General features: G+C 33.5%; 1 protein-coding gene across 5 annotated transcripts in view; it reads right to left on the reverse strand.

Moving 5' to 3' along the window:
• The window catches only part of SLC25A26 (solute carrier family 25 member 26), a 139,667-nt gene that overhangs the window by 75,706 nt on the left and 41,315 nt on the right, over positions 1–22,646 (reverse strand). The window lies entirely within an intron of this gene.

The following is a 22,646-nucleotide window of genomic DNA, read 5'->3' on the forward strand; positions in this document are numbered from 1 at the left end:
TGTATTATTAAGGCTTCAGAGACCTTACAATATTTTCTTACTCATGGCCTAAATTTTACCCAGAAGGCATCTTGACCATTATCTGTTGCAACCGCCTCATTTTCTAGACTAGCTGCAGCGGGGTACTGACTTGCCTGGGCTCATATAGCCAATGTGCAGTAGAGGAAGAATAAGAGCCCAGGTCTCCGGCACACTGAGCTGTCCCCTCAGAAGTATGTCAGCTGGTCTCTCTTTAAAGATATTAGTAGTTGGGCTTGACTATTGAAAGGAAGAGAAAGAATATTTCATCTCTCTCCTAATGCATTAAAATGTCTGCAAAATAAATACTGAGCACTTCAGAAAAGTAGGTTTTAAGGCAAAAGATTCAAAGACTAAAAGAATTATTAAAGATGTCAATGGTACCTGGAGCACAACAACTATATTACAATGTCTTCCATATCTTTAAAGCAGTGGTTCTCAACCAAGGACAATTCTGCCACCCAGGGGACATTTGGTTGTCACTACAGGGAGAAGAGGATAAGAGTTTCTAGCAGCGTGTAGAGGCCAGGGATGCTGCTAAACATCCTATGATGCACAGAACAGCCCCCACAGCACAGACTTACAGACCCAAATTGTCAATAGTGCTGAAACTGAGAAAGCCTGCTTTAAGGCATCACAGTTGTCCCTCTTCATTCCTGTTGACCACTTAGCACTGTGACTTATTCAATAGTATTCTTATACACTCAGATAGCAAAGCTCTCCCATATGCCAATTTTCTTTGGCTTAGGCTTTAATCACTTTTTCCTTGGCTTGAGCTTAAGCAAAAGCTAACTTTTTTTACCTTCATTTTCAGCAAATTGTATCCTGCTCCGATAGCATGGACCCATCTGCACATCTCACTGTTCCTTCTGACAGATGAAACCAAAACACTATTATGTATACTGGATTTTAACAATGTGTTTTATACACCTATCAAAATCTGGCAACCTACAGTAAAGGACTAGTGGAACGTGAGTATCCATAACACCTAGTTGAGAACCTCTGCCTAATCTAAACTGCTAGCAGCAAATAAATATTACGTGGCCCAGGCAAATGATACAAATGGATGAAGTAAGAAGGTGTTAAAACAATGGGAGTGGTAGAGGCTCAGGTCATCTGGAGAATACAGCTTCTGTCTAAAGAAGCAGCTAATACTCAGTTCAAACCAACTGTTGCCACACAGGAATGTGGACTCAATATTGCCAGATATTCTGATTAAACCAAGAAAAGTTATCTGGAGTTGTGTTTGAAACTACTCAATTTTAACATTCTGGCTCATAGTTTTTAAAAACTTTATAGGTCCAACATTTTGGACTACCTCTTTGAAATTTAGGGTCTGGGAATTATAATAAGGGCAAATGAAGAGGCTCCAAATAGATTGAATTCAGGGTTTTTTCAGGGTATGCTCACTTCATCAAATGGAATACTAGGGAGCCTTAGAATAAAGCTAAATGATAAGGCTCTTAGATGAGTCTAGCAAGTTTTAGGGTAGCTCTAGTAATGACGATATCACATAACAACAATAATAAATCATAACACTCCTATAGGACTATGTTTCAGGTACTGTCCTAGGCATTTGCATGTATGAACATATGTAATGTTCCCAACAACTTTATGAAATAACTATTATTACCATAATCATGCAGATGAAGAAAATGAGGTAAGTGAGATTAAATAACTTTCCTAAGGACACAGGATTAGTAAGTACTAGAGTTGAGATCTGAACCCAGGGGCTACCTCCAGAGTTCATGCTATCACCTATCACAACTCTCATATTTATGTCTGTAGACATTAAGTTCCATCTCTCTAACCATCTGTAAGTATGGATAAAATATGCTTCATCAATCTAAGTTCTTAATGGCAACACTTAGATGAGAAAAGGCTAAAACAATACTCAGTGTAATTTGTCTAAACATGTATGGAATCAGGAGCATTTCTTCTGCTCTCTAGAAATTATGTTGGCCCAGCATGATTCAGTCCTTCTTGTCAGTTAAAGTTTTACTTTCCTAATGATAGTTTGGGAAAACTACATGCCATATTCTTCCATTTAAGTCGAAAAGCATATACGAATTGGCCATGCCCTCTGACCATAGTGAGAAGAACTACAGCAAACAATTCTAAAGCCCACCAAGGATTTATGGCATGAAGTTGTCCAACACATAGAAATTGCACAGACACTACACATGGCAGCATCATTACTAAAATTCCTTTAAATGTACGTATTCGAAATTCATAACAACTTAGCAAACAAAATTATACCTCAAAGCAGATAGTATGTAAATTTACTTCACAATTTACTTAATTTTAAAATAAGAGCCCTTGCTATGATAAATTCAGGGAAACTAGCAGCTTTAAGTTGAATTTAAAAAAGAAAATGCAATTTTCATCTTATGTAGAAGCTCCGCTATTTGTTCTTCTTCATGAACCCTGTTTTCTATTTTAGAATCAAAAGCCCAGAGGAAAGGAGTTCTACATTTCATTCTTGCAGATCAAAAATGGTCTAATATTATAAAAATGTGCAGATTTTATTTAGAGGTGAAAAGAAACTTCAAGTATTTTAAACGTCATCACTCCAAAATCTGCTTAGAAATCCAAACAAAATCTCATTTAAAAACAAATTGGGAAAAAGAACTCTGCACATACAGAAGCATAAATATAGATTAACAAGCGAATTTAACAAGATGCTAACATATAATATATATGTGTTACCAATCATTTTGAAGAAAGGACTAAAAATATTGGTACTAATCCATCTTCCTTTAAAGCATGCTGCTGTCTAAAATATTTATATTTCCTACTTTCTCTCCAATAAATGATACAGTTAAAATATTTTTTTTAATGAAACAAAACGGAAACAATCTCAGAACACCAGGCAAATATGAATAAACCACGGTGACATTCCCAGCAGAATGTATTTAAATCCCCACTCAATCTTGAATTTTCAAAACAAACAAATAAAAAAGTATCACCAACAACAAAACTGAAGGATTCTTTAAGAAAGTAGTTTTTAGCATTTAATTGTTCAAACTGTTAAAGATGAATAGGAAAACATTACCTGAAATATGTCCAAATATTTTACCTGAGAATAATTTAGTATTTCCTTTAGAAAAGAATAAAGTTCAAATCATATTTACCAATGTCAACATAAGAAAAATCTGGGTTTTACAAAAGATCTCCCTCCCAAACTGCAGTCAATGGTCCACTCCAAGTAATATTGGTAATGGCTGAATTCCAATATAACAAAAAAATAATAACAGCCTAGAAGTCTATTGGAGTTCACTGTAACGAGATTTGAGCTATAATTAAATTTGATTAGTTTGGTTCAAACCTCAAGTTCAAAAGAATTATCAGCATGAATGGATGAAAAGCCCTTTTACACGGGCATTTTGAAAATATGAAAAGGGCTGACACAGCAAGCATCAAAGACTTTAAAAGCAATTGACCCTTCCCAGAGCAAAGGAGAAATGCTAACAGCTGAAACTCAGATGCTGCGTGCAAAGAAAATAAAATTCCAGATGGTTCAAAAAGGCTGGTAGTTTATTAAATATTAAATACTATTATTTTTAACTGGATATTGCCCAGGGATAGCCAAATGTGTCATCTATAAAATGTGAAAAACTGAAGCAAATAAATATTCCCTTTATCAAAAACTGCTAGCATGAGAAACATTGCCAAGGTTCGACATTCAAACAACTATGAGGTTTTATAAAAAACAAAATAAAACAAACCAAAAAAACCCCTATAACCTAAAAAGCCAAATCTGTTTACCTGAAGAAAACTTCACAGAATTTATATTATTTGGAGATATTTAACTCTTACTTTATAATAAAGGATAATTACATATACATGTACATTTTATCCCTCTTGAATTACATTATCTTTTTGGTGCATTTAAAAAGGCAATAAATATTTTTAAAATTAAAAAGGAGAAAGTAAAAGCAACCAGCATAATAAATTTGGTCTATAGAACTTATTAGTGACTGAGAGTTAACACAGATTTCGGAAGCAGTTAAAATATAGTATTAGAGGATTATATTCATGAAAGTTTGTTGTATGTATTTTTTAAAACATATATACATTCACACAATCAAATTAACTGTATACATAAATGTATAAGTATATATAACAATATAAGTGTGTAGATGTGTATGTTGTATTATGTGTATATGTATGTATGCATGCACACCAGTTCACACACACACGCAAAACCGAGTCCCCTTTCAATAACATTAAGTTAGTTAATTCAGTTTATATATTCTGCATTTTTAGATGGCACATCTAAGTGAGTTTTTATGTTAAAAGTTTTCTCTTATTACCATACTGTATCTATATACTTTGGGATTTGGGGAAGGGCAAAGACTGTTTTTCAAAACATGGAAACAGTCTGTGCCAAATGAAGCAGGTGTAAGATATCTCAAAGATGAAAGCAATTCTCCAAATAACAACGTCATCCTGTAATGCTTTCTTGACATGTACAACTTTGCTATTCCTCTCTTTGAGATTTACTACAAAGCACTATGCTTGTGATCTTTCCTAACAGATGAGTAATCTGATTGGTACTCATTTCTACTGGTTTTTAGCACTGAAAAAAAAAATCAATTCAACATCGATCTCACTTAACATGGGTAAGAAAGGCAGCCACAGAAGACAAGCTACTGTACCCCATAAATGATTTTTTCTTAAAGTGTTCACTTTATAAGCAAAATAATTGATATAATTCTTTTATTTTGAAAACTTTATTTCAAATCATTGGTTTTAAAATAACTCAAAGTAATCCTCCACCAAAGAAAAAACTCCCATGAAAAAATCAATTATATTATTTACTTTTCTTTTTGTCCATTAAAAAAAAATTAAGCCAAAGGTGACATAAATGTATCTTTCAGGAATTTCTCATTATAGTAAAAACATTTTATACAATTTATGACAAAAGGTTTTACTGGAGAAGAAAAAATGTTAATTTCTCTGGTTTCTGTAATAATATCCAATATTTCATTTTTCTCCTGATTTACCAGTTGTAGAATTAAAATTTTTTATTTTAAGATAAAAATCTTTTAAATGAACTTGATACCTAGTCCAGTGGTTCTCACACTTTAGTGTGCATCAAAATCATCTGAAGGCTGGTAAAATACAAGCTCTGGGTACCACCCCTAGAGTTCCTGATTTAAAAAGCCTGGGGTGAGGCCTGCAAATCTGCATTTCTAAATGGTTCACAGGTAAAGCTGCTGCTCTCAGTCCAGGAACCATACTTTGAGAACCAATGATCTAGTCAATGTTTTCTTTCTTTTTATAATTATAAAAGTTGGTAATGGGGGAAAATGAACACTGGATGATCTAGTCCAAGATACAGCAAACTTTTTGGATGAAGAGCCAGAGAATAAATATTTTAGGCGTTGTGAGCCGTACAGTGTCTGTCACAACTACTCTGACATTGTAGTGTGAAACCAGCCATAGACAAGACATACATAAATGGGAGTGGCTGTGTGCCAATAAAACTTTATTATAAAAACAGGCTGTGGTCTAGCATGGCCCACACACTTACCAACATTTTTTAAATGAGAAAACCAAAGCCCAGAGAGATAAAACCACTTTAAAAGGCACAGTATAGTGACATAATTACAACTAGAAATTCAGCATAATAATGTATGATATAGTAAAGAAGCTTCTATTACGGTAATATTTTGACAAAGAAAAGACACAAAATAAAATGTGTTGTAAAACCTCATGCAGTTTAATGACAAAAATAAAAAACCTTTACTAGAAGAATGTTTTTAGTACTCTTTACTTAATGCAAGACATTATTATTTAATATTTCTAATACTAATTCCAAATAGGAAGCTTACACATTAGAGGACTAGACTCTTGTCACATGGGGTCTTTGCATCATACACTTGGGTGAAGAAGGACCTGAGATTGAGCCTTCTAATAAGGAACTGTGGAAAACAGCGAATCAAGGGTTTCTCAGTTCTTATTCTCTTGGTCTTTCACCTTTTTCATCCTATTCACCATTCATTTGACACCATTCCTTACAAAAATTATTCCCAATGCTAAAGTTTTCCCACATGAAAACCAGAAGTAGTAAATTATGAGAAATTAAAAACAATGTTTTGTGCAGACTACTAGGTTTGCTCTTAATTCTAGTTATTAGATAATTATTAAAGTGAAGCAATATTTATCTAATAAAAATAAAGCAAATATGCTATCTTTACCACATAGATAAAAGTATATGATTATATGTGTGTGTGTGTATATATATATATATATATACACATAAGCATTTATATATGTATATGTCTGTACATACACACACACAGATACACATACTCCACGCTTTCATAGCTGCCTAAGCTTTTACTCTTAAAACTGATATTTGAATAAGTGAATATATTTTAGCAACCGATAAAGTAAATTTCATGCATTGCCTTAAAACTACTTATGCCAGTTTCTAAAAAATAAACCTGTGCATACATATTATGAAAAAGAAAATACCCTACCTTTAATTATCAAACACAAACTCAAAAAAGTTTTTCTAAAATTGCTCTACAGTTAAAAGTGTGTGATGGGTCCTAAATCTGAGAAAAAGTTTTAGACATGTTTGATGTATCCCGAACCGTGCATGAAAAAGCATCTGTTATTTACAGATCAAAGTAACCCTGAGTATCCTAAAACAACCAAAGTGAAAAATGCCTAAATCTAATTTCATCCCTGTCCACATGCTTCTTTGAACTAATAATTCAGAGAAATGGTCAGTACGTTGAACTAATTAATTAGCATGCTTAACGCTTGCCAACTTTGATGGCTCCAATTCTTTATTTTAAGAAATAGAGTTTTAAAAAAAAAGTTTAAAAAACACAAACAAGCAGATTTGAGAAAATGCAAAAACTAGTCCAAGTTAACAAAGTCACAGATATTGAATAATGCCTCAAAAAGTCCCAGAATATGAATGACACCTACTTAATACTCTCTAAGCTATAAAATAGGTTGTAAATGATTTGGAGGTTTTGATTCACATCATATGAATTTTAAAGCATTTTTTCTTTATCCAGTCATTTTTAGCAAGATTCAGCTTACATTATAACTTTACTTAAACATAAGGAAACTGTTCCTGATGAGAGGTTAACACTTTGTTTTTTTAATTGCAATGAGAGTAAGTTTATTCAAGATCTTTTCAATGAAATACCACACATAAGAGCCAAGAGCAAAGCGTATGCCTTTACTGCTCACACATTTGGGCCTCATGGACACATTTGCTACGAAGATCTTCCTAACATTTACTTGCAGTAATCAATGAAAAATCCATTGTAAATAGGTCACTAATTATTAAACAGAGAATGTTAATTAGCTAACATCTCCATACTTTTTTCTGGCCTACTATTGGATGGATTTTTTAAAAGTTCTTCTATTTAATGTAGTTATTCTAAGAAGACCCATTCCTATAATTTGCATGAGAACATCACACGGAGCCTTCCAAGCAAATTTCACTTGCAATTCTATTTTTCTCTTCTAATTTGAGGCAAGAGTTAAGCACCTAAAAAAAAAAAAAAGTTAACAAAGGTCTCAACTCCAAAGGGGGGTTGGGTACATGTGATTACAGGCAGAAAGTCCAAGATTAGTGTTTTAGTTACAAGGTAAAAAATATTCTTTAAAAAGCAGTTGGCATGCTTTTTTTAGAATGCTTCCCAAGACTGACACATCAATTTCATTACTCTCTCCTTTTTCTCTTTTGTTAAAGGATTACTCAAAATTCAACTCCTCCAGACATAAGGATTCACTCCCAGATTGACTACTTAATCTTATACTTCCAGCACTTTAGCATTTACACTATTATTTTCAACTACTGATGAACTGCTTTACAAATGCAAATATGTGCCCTTTCACAAATTACAGAAGCTCTCTGAGGGTAAAATCTTTCATCTTTTCTGTTTTATCCACATATTTCTATCTCCAAAGGGGTTACTACTTCAGTACCAATATTTTTCTCATAACCACAGTGAATTTTTGGGCTACAGAACGCAAAGAAAATCTCCATAATCTGTCTTTTGCACTAAGAGCAAATCATTAATTCCATGGTTTGTAGACTTCCCATTCTTAGAGGGCAGCGCTGGATTAAGAGTCAAATAATCTGAGTTCTCAGTTGATCTTCACCACAAACTAGCACAGTGTTAAGTCATTTCAGATCTTGTATTTTATAGAATATTGTTAAGAGGATGACTCTCAAAGCAAACATGCTTCATGCTTGGATAAAATAACACATATATAGCACTTTTTCCCACTTCAAAAAAGTAAGTGCAAGATTATTTATACCACATGGCAATGAAACAGCAGTAACAACAAACAAACAAACAAAAAATGAGTAGCCCAATCAAAATTAGATGAAGAACTACGCTTTTAACTCACTGATGTATACATTTCAAAGGTAGAGTAATTCAAGAGAAAATAGGTCATTCTTAGAAAATGGAAGAAAAAAATGGTACAAGATACATAAATTTTGAAACGTTTGTAGTTAGTCCTTCCTATCAGCTCTTTTTTTTTGAAGAGATGATTTAGGGGAAAAAAACTTATGGAAGATACATAAGTTTTGGGGTCTTATTAGATAGCCCTTCCTATCAATTAAAAAAAAAAGAGAGAGAGAAAGGGAAACCTCTTAGATAATCAAAACATCGTCTTTCAAAACTGGGATGTTCAAAAAATATGAATACAAATATCTGAGTTCCTTGGCGCATAACAAGGAACCAATACAAATTTGTTCCAGATACAGACCCACACAAATATGGCCAAATGATTTGTAACAAAGGTGCAAAAACATTTCAACGGAGAAAAATAGTCTTTTTAACAAATGCTTTTGGAACAACTGGATATCTATATGCAAAAATCAAACCTATAACTAAACGTCATTCCTTAAATAAAAATCAACTCAAAATGGATGAAAGATGTAAATGTCAAGCATAAAACTCTTAGGAAAAAACATAGGAGAAAACCTTAGTGACTTGGAGTTAAGTTCTTAGACTGTCATAGTCAAAGTACAATTCATAAAAGAAAAAGTTGATAAACTAGACTTTGGCAAAATTTAAAGTTTTTATTTTATAAATAATACTGTTCAGAGAATGAAAATACAAACTACAAATTATCAGAAGTTATCTGCAAATCAAAGAAGTGACAAAGGATCAATATCCTGAACATATTAAAAAACAACTTTCAAAAACACTACAGTGAGAAATAACCCAATTAAAAAATGGGCAAAAGCACTTCACCAAAGAACATTCTAGGATGGCAAATAAACACACGAAAAGCTGTTCAATATCATTAGCCATTAGGGAAACACAAATTAAATGCGCTATGGGGTATCATTGCATACCTATTAGAATGGCTAAAATAAAAAATCCTGCCAAAAACCAAGCGCTGACAGGGATTCAGAGCATGCTTTGCCGGTGGACATGCAAAATTGTACAGCCATTTTGGAAGAGTTTAGCAGTTTCTTATAAAGTTACCATACATTTAACCATATGACCCAGCAATCCCATTCCTGACTACCTACCTTAGAGAATTGAAAATTTATGTTCAGGCAAAAACCTGTACATAAGTATTTATAACAATTCTTTTCACAGTGGCCCCATATTGGAAAGAATCAAGCATCTGTCGACAGGTGAATTTATAAACAAACTGCAGTGTACACAAACAATGGATATGATGAATCTCAAAGGCATTATGGTGACAGAAACTACTCTGTATAATTTATGATTCCATTTAAATGACATCCTCAAAAAGAAAAAAAATATTGTGATAGAGAACAGATCAGTCGTTGCCAGGCGTTAGAAGTAGGGAAATGGATATGGCTACAAAGAGATAGCACAAGGGAGTTTGGGGGACAATGGGAATGTTTTGTACCCTAATTGTGCTGCAGGTTATACAAATCTGCACGTGTTAAAATTTACATCTCTGTAAAGAAGTCGATTTTACAGTATGATATCTTAAGAAATAAACAGTATTTGTTGTTCTTGCCTGAGATATAGAAAAATTAAAAGTAGAAAAAAAATTAACATATTTAATTTTTTAAATCTCTTCTACCCAATAAAAGAGCCTAGATGCAATAATACTCTTAGACTCCCAATCTTGGTTTCTAACCACCACTCCCCAAAAGGAATCAAAGCCTCCTTGGAAAGGTGGCTGATTATAGGACTGGGACAGGGAAAGTACAAAATAAGAGTGGGACACCTTGTTATACCAGTAAGGAAGTTCTCAGAGATTATGTTGTAAGAATAGTCCCACTGGACAAATTTGGGGCAGTCTGAGCATCAAAAATAATAATAATGGTAATGGATTATAATTATTGAATAAAAAAGAGTCCATAACTGTGGTGATAACTACACATATCTGTGAACATACTAAAACCCACTGAATTGTTACTTTAAATGAGTAAATTGTATGGTACATGAATTACATCTCAATGAAGCTGTTAAAAAGAAAAGAATCCATGAGTCCATAGGGATACTAAAGAAAGGAGTTTTGGATGGGGGAAGAGTATAGAAGAGGAATGTCAGCTAATGAATTCAGAGAAAAATGACAGTACTAGGAAAATCACATTTTGCAATCACCAATGTAATAAATGCTTCAGACAAGAAGCATCCACGGATGTTAAAACTATCGGGTGAAAGATTATTAGGGAACAGGATAATCACATGGTCTCAGAATATTACCCCATAGATTAGTTCTTAATAACAAAAGAGAATTGAACTCTTAGAGTACAGAAAACTAGAGAACACCAACTTAATCGAATGATTAAACTGAACTTCACCAAGAATAGGACATCAAGTGCCTCCTGGTAAAATGCAATACAAAGTATCCAACATCATCCATGTAGTATTAATACACACACACACATACATACACACACACACACAGTAATCTGAATATAAAATATATATTCCAGATTATGGGACTATTTAGAGAAGAACTACCCTGGACTTTACAAGAATGTCAATATCATGGAGGAAAAAGCCTGGAGACAACTAACAACCATATGCAATGTGTGGTCCCTTACTAAACCCTGTAGAAGGAAAAAAAAAGTTATTAAACTTTTATTATTGGGACAATAGGAAAAAGGATAAGACTGACCATATATTAGATATTAATGTGTCAATTTCTTGGATATACTGGTACTGTAGCTATGAGAAGCATGACTATTCTTAGAAAACATGCTGAATATTTAAGTGATGAAATGTCAGAATGTCTGCCACCTACTTAAAACATTTCAGGAAAAAATGTGTGTGTGTGTGTGTGTTTATATATATATATATATATATATTATGTTATATATATATATATATATACACACCATATATTAGATATTAATGTGTCAATTTCTTGGATATACTGGTACTGTAGCTATGAGAAGCATGACTATTCTTAGAAAACATGCTGAATATTTAAGTGATAAATATACATATATATATAGAGAGAGAGAGAGAGAGAGAGAGAGAGAGAAAGAGAGAGAGAGAGATAAAGCAGATAAGGCAAAATGTTAATCAATCTTGGAAAAATACATATGTTTTAACTTTTCTGTAAATTGTAATTTTTCAAAATAAAAAGTTGGACAGGTAGAAGAAAAAAAAGGTGCTACTATTCATTTTAAAACCTACTCACACTTCCAGCAGAGAAAAGGAAATACATACATTATTACAAGAATAGTTTAAGAGTTCAAAGAATTCAGAGTCCAACTCTGCCCTCTGTTAACTGTTACTGTATGTAGCTCGTTACTTCCACCATTGATTATCAGTTTTCCCATTGGTATTACACAAATATCTGTTAGTTCATAAAATGGTTTACTAGATAGACAAACATAGATTGGTTGGGAATCATGACTAGATATGTAGGGGGTGCATATTTTGCAAGTTCTCAGTTGGCAATAATGATTCTTTTTATAATTACTGTAAAGATTAAGTGAAAAATATGAAAAGAACCTGGTCTAACAAATGGCAGATGCTGGATAAATTCAACCTACTTCCTTCTTCAAATACAGAAGAATAATGTGAACTTACCAAGAGGTTACTACCCTTTGTTTAGTGTTTTCACTTAGTCAAAAGTAGTCCAAACTTAATGATTAAGTTTTGTTATCTATATCCCACACAATTAACTATTGTGTGAACCAACAGATAAATCAGCAGAGAGTGTAACTTCCACAAGATCCTGGTTGCTCAATATAAGATGTGTCCTAGTCTCTCCTCTAAAGGCAAAAGACATACATAATTTATCCTATGAAGAAAATTTCATCCTAAAGTGATTTTTAACTTGATCATCGTTCCATTTCCCAAACAGAATTTGGACTAATTCATGGATAAACAACAGGGAAGACTCATAACGTGTGGATCAAGATATAGGGGAGCTTTGTTAGAAAACTCAGTATCAGTTTAATAGACTCCTACACACAAATTTAATCACTTATTTCCCCAATATTATTAGGATGCACACTAAACTGACAAGATCAAAATACTTTTCTAAGAACCATAACTTATTAGCATAATTCCTTCCTACTTAAAAAAAAAATCAATGAAACACATTTGAAGCCAAAGAATCATTATGAATGGTTATCATCAAGTGTCATTAGTAAGAACCTTTGTAAATTATATTAGGCACTAGAGAAAGATAATTACCTGACCAAAAAGAATCAGAATAAAATAAAGGTCTTCAAACAAATCAGCTATATCCTTATATTTATTATGCCTTAAAATATTTTCACTAAATGAGGACAGTAAGGCATCAGAGGTATAAACTTTGTCAGAGGCAGAGCTGTGGCTGAACTCAGGCAGAGTGGCTGCAAAGCCATGGTATGAACCACTATGTTCCAGGGCCTCCAAGACACAACAAATCCAACCCAGGAAGGCAGTAAGGGGACTCCAGAAGCATTTTGATCTTCTCAGTGACTGATCATTCCAGATTAGAACAGGAGGACGGAAGATTCCAAGATTCCCAAGGGAAAAAGAAACTCAGTACAAAAAAACGATATGATTTTGAGAGTCACACTTAAACGTATTAAAAAGGTAAATAATGCACCCCAGAAAGGGCAATTAGAAACTCCAAGAAAAAAAAAATGTAAGAAAGTTCATTCCCAATATGTTCGGCAAATTAAAATATTGGATAAATTTTAAAAAACTGATAGAGCATAAGGAGATAGTTCATTTGATTCTGATGCTGGAAACATCTCTTTCAGGGTGATGCAGGACTGATACAAAAGGCAGTATAACTCCAGCCCACTGCTTGGCCTTTATAATCATTCATAAAGTCTTAAATTCTAGTTCACTGGTGTTCAACTTTCAGAATCAATCCAGAAAAATCGCGAAAGAAGTGATTGTGGGTGAAGGATACGATGAAACTGTCATGTCTTGACATCTTGACAATCTAGGACAAAACTACAGCTGAGAAAAAGTCATTCCAGAAAGTGGGATTTGAAAGTTAAGGAGAGTAAGGTGGCAAAAAGGAAGTAACAATCTCGTCTTATAAAGACAAAGTTATGACACTGAAAGTTTGTGGGATGAGAAATAAAAACACGACTATGTGACTTAAAGTTTTTAAAATAATCAGAGGCATGAAATTTATATAACTGGAAAGCTAGAATGAGATAAGATTGGGGAGGAGTATCATGTGAGCTAAATCACATCTTCCATTCCAAAGACTCAACAAATTGTGTCCAAAACTGACAAATTAAGAAACAGACATTTATATATATTAACCAGAAATACAGGTGTAATAAGAAAAATAGAAATAGTTAATGCAGGTTACCTTAGATAATAGGTCTAAATAGAGAAGGTTGAGGAAAAAACCTTTTGCTTTTCGTCATAAGTCCTTCTAAATTATTTGACTTGTTACTGATTGTATTACTTTGATATACAAATTTTAATTGTTTTACATTTAAATTGCCATTATTTTAGAAGATCATTTTTAAAATTAATTATTTCTATAATGTCCAAATCTGGCTTTTATTTTTTTTTCAGGCTTTTAATTTTTGAAACAATTTATAGACTTTCATAAAAGTTGCTAATATAGGGATTTCACATATACCCCATACCTAGCTCCCCTAATGTTAATAACTTAAATAACCAGACTATGATTATCAAAACCAGCTATTAGTCTTGCTACAATACTAACAGCTAAATTATAGACATTTCAATTTCACTAGCCTTCCCCTCTAATATCTTTTTTCTGTTTCAGGATCCAACCCAGGATCCCTCACTGCATTTGCTCATTGCGTCTCCTTAGTCTCTTCCTACATGTGACTACTTTTATCTTTACTTTTCATGACTTGGCTATTTTGTACATTGTCTCTCGATTTGAGTTTGTCTGATGTTTTCTCACAATCAGATTAAGATTACACACTTTTTGGCAAGAAGACCAATAAAATGATATTGTGTGCTTCTTGGTATATCCTATTGGGGGTATATGATATCAATAGGTCTTACTACTTACTGGGGAGGTTAACTTTCGTCATTTGAAATAAAGTAGCGTCTGCCAGTTTTTCCAACTGTAAAATTATTATTTTCCCCTTTGTAATTGAAAAAAAAGCTTCAGGAAAATACTCTGAAACTGTGACATTCGTTTGTTGATAAGTTAAATATATTTATCAGTTTTTATCTTTTAGACATGCATAATGAAGTATTTCAGGATTAAATAATATTATTCAGAAATCTTGAATTGGAAAACACTATTTATCCTGCTTGAATTTTCATTTCTTAATTCAAACCAGTTTTAAAGGTATCAAGCAATCAACTCCAGAGCTTCTAGATTCATGCATACTGAAGTTTCTGCCACCAACATTTAAAACACAGGCATTGTGCACCCTCTAGTGTGTAATTCTATAACACAACTTTTGCATTGACAAGCTCGATAACAAAAAGTTATTTTCACAAAGGAAAAGAAACGTCTTTATAGAGAGAAGGCTATTTCTGCTTCTACACCAGTTAATAAATTATCTGTTAATTACTTGGCTATGTGCAAAACAGCATTTTTTGATAATCATACTCTAGTTATTTGAGTTATTAACATTTTAATACCAATCAACTTTTTCTCGCCTATTGTGCTGTTTCTCAGAACATATGCTAAAGCCCAGGGACAAAAATTAGAAGGCTAAAATCAGTCATGTGTTTTTAAGCAACCTTAACAAAGGCTAGATGAAGGACGATGTTGAAATCAGTGCCTGATTGAGAAGAACCTCTTGTGTTTTGCCTAATGGCTCCATTTCTATCTTTTAGAATCCTCTAATGCTCAGAAATTGTGTTCCACTTCAAGTTAACAGATTTGGTTCAAGTCTTACAGACACATTACCACTTTATTTTCCTATGATTTGCTGAAAAATTCTAAGAGGAATAAACAGTGAATTTATCTGCGAGTCATGAGCAGGAAGCAAAGTATAATAAGAAACGAAGGCTTTGGAATCATACAGGCTTAGCCTCTGCTTCCAGTTCTGCCACATACTAGCTGTATTGCTTAACTTTTACAAACTTAACTTTTAAAAAAACAAAGGTTAATATCTTACAGTTTCATCTAAGAATTAGAAAAATATATGTGAAATATATAATCGGAATTCAAATTGTAACTAGTAGTATATGATCCCAAGGTAATATGCAAGCAGGTGGTCAAACCTATAGGTAAACATTTTCAATAGTTCCTTTAAATAATTCCTTTCAACCACAATCCTTGAATTACATATAAAAATATAGATTTTACCTTCATAATTTGTTTTTTAATACATATAGTCTCTTCCTCAATACTCCTTAAAAGATGGTGTTTGTTCAGAAAATAACATAGTACATAGTACTGAGACTCTCAAGAGTAATTTTTGACCCACACAGTATTCGTTGTATATAATTTGCATATCTGATGAAGAATTTTCTTCATAAATAAGTTGTTTACTATTTTCATGTCATTTCAAAAAAGTATTTTACATATACAAAATATTCATAGGAGCAATCTTAACTAGAAATGACAAAATTAAAATAAGGACTATTTGTGGAAGACACAAGAATACCAGGAAATACGATTTTTTTTTTTACAAAAAAGAGAAAATTAACTTAGTGGAAGTGCAGAAAGTTTATATGGTAGAAAACCACTAACTTGCCTGGGAATTAAGTGAGGATGTCATAATTCTTGCCAAATTTTTCTTAACCTGAGCATGTGTTGGAGATTTGAAATACCTAAGTACTTAAAACTAGACTACTTCTGAGAAGCAAGTATGATTAAGTCATTGGTTTGTTCATCAAATATTTTCTGAGTGTGCTATGTGTCAAGTACTCTTCTAGGTATTGGGTTAAGTAGGGAACAAAATAGACAATAGGTACCTCGTGGTGCGGTGTGAAGGAAGCAGGTAATAAGTCTGTAAACAAAAAATGAAGATAATTTCAGATAATGGTGCATGCTAGGTACCACGTAAGTGATCGGAGTTGGGGTAGGCCTGCTTTGGCTAAAGTTGTCACAGAAGACGCCTCAGGGAAGAGATGTGTGAACTAACACCTAAATAATAAGAGCAAATCATGCAAACATATGCAATCATGCAATCATGCAATCATGTGCACATACAAGCCACTGTTCTTCATGAACATCTCTATTGAAGTAGATTCTCTATATTTGTTTGTGTCCTCTGATTAACTTTTGTTTTAATATCAGTTGCTGAGAACTCATTTTCCCCAAAGTTCTGGCACTTATGCCTATCTAAAGGTTCAAAGACCAAAGATATAAATATAGACTATTAATCTTAAATATATATTTTCCTCCCCAGAAAAATTTATCTGCATATAAGTACAAAATATACAGCTCACCAAAGGGGTTAAGATCATGGACTCTGAGTCCTTAGTTCTCTTCGTTACTAGAGGTGAGACTATTAATAAACCACAACCTTCCTAAGATTCATGTTCTATAAAGCAGGGATCATGTTTTGGATTATTGAAAGGATTTTATGAAATAGTGCTTGCAAAAAATTTAGTACAGTGGCTGGAACATTTTAAGTAATTAGTAAGCATTAGCTGTTATTTTAATTGTGCTTTACATATTTTTTCAAGGAAAGTATTTGCAGATGAATATGTCAATACTGGTATTCTGAGATCTTAATTTTAAAATCAAAACTGTATAAAAAATAAGTAACTTTGACGGAAACTTATGTTTTCAGAATAATTCAGAGAGAACACCACATGATTTTTAAAGAAGAGTTTTCATATGTGCCCAAAAGAACAAAGGTGGCAGAAAAAGAATAAAAACAGACATTATAGTTTACAGAGTAGAACTGAATGTCTAAAAATCGTGATCTAGACAAATGTTCTGCATGTGAACAACAGAGTACCAAAGTATGCGGCTGAAGCCAAAGGTGCAATAAACGGTACAAGGGATGGAACTTGAGCTAGGCTTGAATAGACAGAATTTGGCAAATATTGTACGGGTTGTTCGGTAATAGTAGTCTCAACTGCCCTCTTTGCCTGTCTTCACTTACTACACTGAAAAATCACATACATGCTCAACTTCTCAATCCCCTTGTTACTCAAGGAGGCCCTAAGACACCTGGCCCAAAAATGCTTTTGTTTTCCAGGTAACCAGAGTGACAGATAAAGCTAGTATTGTCTCCTGTCCTTTCCTACTTGTTCATGCTTAGAAAGGAGCCGCAATGCCTAACAGTGCAGCAACCATTTTGTGATCATGAGTAAATTAGGCAGAGTATTAAGGTTAGCCAAGCAGAATGAAAGAGCCTGGATCCTCAATGCCCTCATTTAATTAGTAACCACCTCCAGAATTCTTGTTATAGAAGGGGAAAAAACCCTTACTCGGTACAGCCATTGTAGTCTGATTTCCTGCTATTTGCAGCCTAAATGCAATCAAAATCGACAAAGATGAAGGAAGAATATATTTCACATGAGACGAAAAACACAAACAAAGGAACACCATAAACAGAGCTGCTTCAACATTATGGTTTTATGATGCTAACATTTAAAATGAAGAATTAACTTTCACCTTTATCCAATAGCTTTCTTATATGTTCACACTGAAGAGTCATGTTACTGCATTTACATCCCAGTAAACCCTACGCATAGGAACTGGTATGCCTTCAGGATAACATGGCCAACATGCAACGATGCAAATAGGCAGCCTTTTCAAATTGTACAAGTGCAAATGAAATTCGTCCAAAGAATGAGAAAAGTAAACAGCAGCTGGTTTCATATAAACAAAACATGGGAAAATATGTGCTAAAGGGCTAAAGTAATTTTTCTACATTAAGATAATTTTCCTAAATTGTTCTTTCTAAAAATGTTTATTTAAGAGATGATGAAAAACTGTAAGCTAAAATCCATGTTTGAGGAGTAATAATTTTAGATTCTTGTATTAAAAAATGAACTAAATGAACTACCATTCATTCACTCTTTACAGACCATCTCTACAGTAAAGTTATAATAATGTAAATGCAATTAAGTGACTCATTTTATAAACCTCTGTGATTAAAGGGGATATTTCATTTTCATTTGTTTAATATTCATATTAACAAATATGTCTTATTATACATTTACTGAAACCCTGAACAATAAAATAGTGGACAAATTCCAAGAGCAAACAGATTTTTTTCTTTTCCCATGAAGCTAACATTATGGAATTTTAACAGATGTTCTATTTGGTCATAGTTAATAAAATGAATTATGTAGGATTAAAATAGGGTTCAATAAGTTTGCATTGGATTTTAACTGAAAAACAATTTCACAATAAAAGTTTGGAAAGATTTATAGTCACTTTTTTCCTTTCAAATGGAATTACTAAGATGTAGAAAATAAGTGAATTACACCTCTTACTCCTTTTCTAATGAAACCAGGCTTATAAAAACTGTTTTCAAAGTTTAAGAACACTGAAATCTTAGAAAATTATATATTTTTTGGTATTTCATCACCTATCTAATGCAAAGATCCTCTAATGTAGTGTATCCAAAGGCTGAACCACCAACCTATGTAATTCCAACTCCCCTAAAAGCTCGCCTCAGCATTCTGAAATGAGCATGGTGTCTAGAAGCAGCTGAACAAAAAATAATCAAACTTAAAGAAATAAAAAAACAAATATTTACTGAGTGCTGACTTTGTGGAAGGCATTATTCTAGAGCCTATGCATGCTACAAAGAGATAAAAATCCAATTGCTGTTTTCAAGAAGAACTTATATGCTATCTGAGAAGACAAGGCATAGTTACATGTAATCAGACAGAATGGAAATGTAAAGATAAACCAGAAACAAAAGAAAGATGTAAGTCAAAGAAAAGAAGTTCATACAAACACACACAGAGACAGATACACAGCATTGTGATACAAGGAAAAAAAATTCTTATCAGCTAGAACTTTTTTTTGCCCTTTTACTAACATGAAAGCAGGAACTAGTACACAGACTTAAGGATATTAAATAAGTAATAGAGGTTCTTGCTCTAGTCGCTTCATAACATTTTTCAATGGAAAACATCCAAGTGTTCCAGTCTCAGTAAGAAAGCCTTCCTAAAAATGGGTAATCTTATTTGGGAAATAAATTGCTGTAAATAATCAATCTGACCCAAATGAGAATAATCATAAAAATTTTCCAGCCCATTTATCTTACCAATTTTGATCAGCTCAACCACCAACACTCTCCATTTGCAGCTGAAAAGCTTTACAAGTAATAACAGCTGGCCTCTACTTCAAACACACCTACTGTTACCCATCATCATGAAATGGCATGCATGTCTTTAAATGTAGATAGATCAACGTTGCATCCTTGTTCAAGAACCTAACAACCTAGAGGCAGGTTTCTCTACTCAATCTCCCAAGCAGACCTCTCTATTGCTGTCATACCTCCTTCCTGAGACTGCTGCGAGATTTCAACAAGAAAAATCTATGCAAAGTTCCTAGCACAGATGGGCAAACTTGGGCACAGAGAAGTTTATTAACTTGCCAAGAGCAGACAGCTGGTAAGAGACAGAGTTGCATTTTATACATAGGTGTTATTTCCTGTCAAAAGCCCTTTCAGTTACCAAGAATATTAACTAACATAGTTAACATTTCTTGAACACCTACTATGTGACAGGCTCTGTAGAAAGCATCTCACATGGATCTCATTTAATTCTGACAATAACTTTAGCATAATTTAATCAGTTCACAGTAAATAAATCAGATCTCAAATATATGTCAGATGTCCAGTCTTACTTTAAAAGTACAGTGAGATCATTTTTACCTCTTAGATTGCTAGTACCATTAGCAAGGCAGAAGAAAACAAAAGAGCTCCTATATTGTTGGCAAAAACATCAACTGGTAGTTCCATGAAGGGCAATTTGGTGATATGTATCAAAATTACAAATGCCTATACACCTTTAACCAAGCAATTCCACTTTTTTAGCATATAACCTACAAGCATCCTTTACCATGTACAAAATGACACAGGAACAACACATTTATTATAGCATGCTTGTAATATCCACCAATGAGGAACTGGCTATAAATAAACAGTGGTTCATTTGTACAATGGAGTACTAAGCAATTATAAAGAAGAGAGGGGCTCTTTATGAAAAGTGGTATAAAATGGTGTCCAAAATATTTTGGTTAAGAAAATAAACAAGATACAAAACATCTAAGACAGAGTGGCTCTGAAAAAAAAACACACAAGAGACTTCTATAACACGGAGAGTCTGGGGGAAAAGGAACTTAGTGTGCAGACAACAGAACTGGGAAAAATACTTTGAAGGATGATCATAGAGGTTCCTGTTTCCAGTCACTAGATTAGGGGAAATTTTCACTGCCCAAAGTAGACAATAAGGGTAAATAACTTTGGAAAGCTGCTATATGTACTTAAAAGTGAACTTTTCAATCAGAAAGTCTGAAGGCCTCAATGAACTTACAGAACAGTTTGAGGGCCTCAATGAACTTATAGAACAGGTTGAATGACTTATTTTGGTCTGCTTGAGTGCTTGATTTTGAATGCACGTGTTTGACTATATGTACAATAGAATTTGATGTGAGACTTGCTTTCATCAAAGCCTGGTAGTAAAACTGGAGAGAGAAGGGGAAACAACCCTCACCTATCTCAAAGGTCTTTAGTGGCCACTCTTATCAACCAAAAAGAAACTGGGAATTATTCATTACCAAAATGGCAATATCCTGCCATTGAGATACAACCAGCATCTCACTGTCATATTTGTGTAGACAAGAGTCAAACACCAATAATTCATCCTCCAAACTCTAGGCAACATATGTCAGGCTCTTGCAAGGGCTTTTCCATGTGCTCCACTCCAGTCCCCTGGCAAACAACCAGCTAGGGTGAGTTGTTCAACCTCTCCCCCTAGCAAACACCCCAACTGGTCGAATGCTTTCTTAAAGCAGCCTTACTTGGCTTCAGGTAAAGGAAAATCACTCTTGCCTCTTCAATAGGTGTGAAAACCCCAATTCTGCTTAGTCAAGGTACACGTGTTCCTTCACACCTTGTGCCTTTGCATCTGCCTGTCTCCTTGACTATTCTAACTACCATTCCTTCAAGAATTAAGTCAAAACTAATTTTCACTAACGCAACAAAATACTAATTGAGTACCACTCCAACACTGCTTCTTCTATAATCCTAGCTGCATCTTGTGCATACGTATCATTACAGCACTATCACACTGCACTGTAAAGTGTCTAATCCCATTTCCCCACCAGAACATGAATTCTTTGGGGCAGAAATGTTCTGTGTGGTGCCCAACACATATGAGATACTCTTAAAGAGACTGCTAAATAGAATTTGTGGATAAAACACATTTGCTGAGCTTAAGCTATTTCTATTTCTTTTGAAACATCTTGCCTTTCCCTGCTTTCTTCTTTTAAAGAAGTCCTAATTCACATCCAAGATCATGAGGCTGCTCTCCATAGAATTCTCAGGACAATGGACTTTCTGAAATCAGCCTGGCTAAGAAGGCAGCTGTGATTTTGCTCCCCACTTCCATCTTATTGCAATAACACCACTGCACCATAATGCCTGGCCACGTCTAATTTGGCCAAGATCATGAGGCAAATGAGCGCTGAAAGGGTGAGGTAAATAGTATACTCGGCTGACCTAACTTTAACTTAGACTCAAGTCTAAAATTCATAGAAACTAAAATAATTTAGAACGTAAGGGATAAGCATGCAATCTCTACAAACATCAAATGTAGTAAAAAAAAAAAAAAAAAATGTGATAGCATTCATAAAATCTAAAGAACATACAATCTATTTTATAATGCATGGATTCAAACATCAATCTCACTCTAATGGTCTATGGCTAGGGAGATAAAACTATTTTTAAAAAATTGTACACAGAATAAACTTAAAAAGTTCCCTGGTGATTTTCACTAAGGCTTCCGAGTATTTTCTTATTGAAATAATCATACAAGCTCTTGGCAAAAAGATTTGATTTTGGCGTGAGAACAATATAAGAATTGAAACTATTTATAATGCAAAAATTTTGTTTAAAGCAGACATATCACTTCTTATTTTTCTCATTTTGAAAAATTGCAATGTTTTGCTCAGCAATAATTTTTCTCTCATTCTCTAAGAGAATCTGTACAAAAGCAATATTTCAACTAAAATCAGTTCTGAAAGATCTTTTATGAATACGAATAATGCAAAAGACCTCAATTAAATTGCCAACAAAGCAC

The sequence above is a fragment of the Pteropus medius genome, unplaced genomic scaffold, assembly GCF_902729225.1.
Source record: "Pteropus medius unplaced genomic scaffold, Ma_sr-lr_union100, whole genome shotgun sequence".
NCBI lineage: Eukaryota > Metazoa > Chordata > Mammalia > Chiroptera > Pteropodidae > Pteropus > Pteropus medius.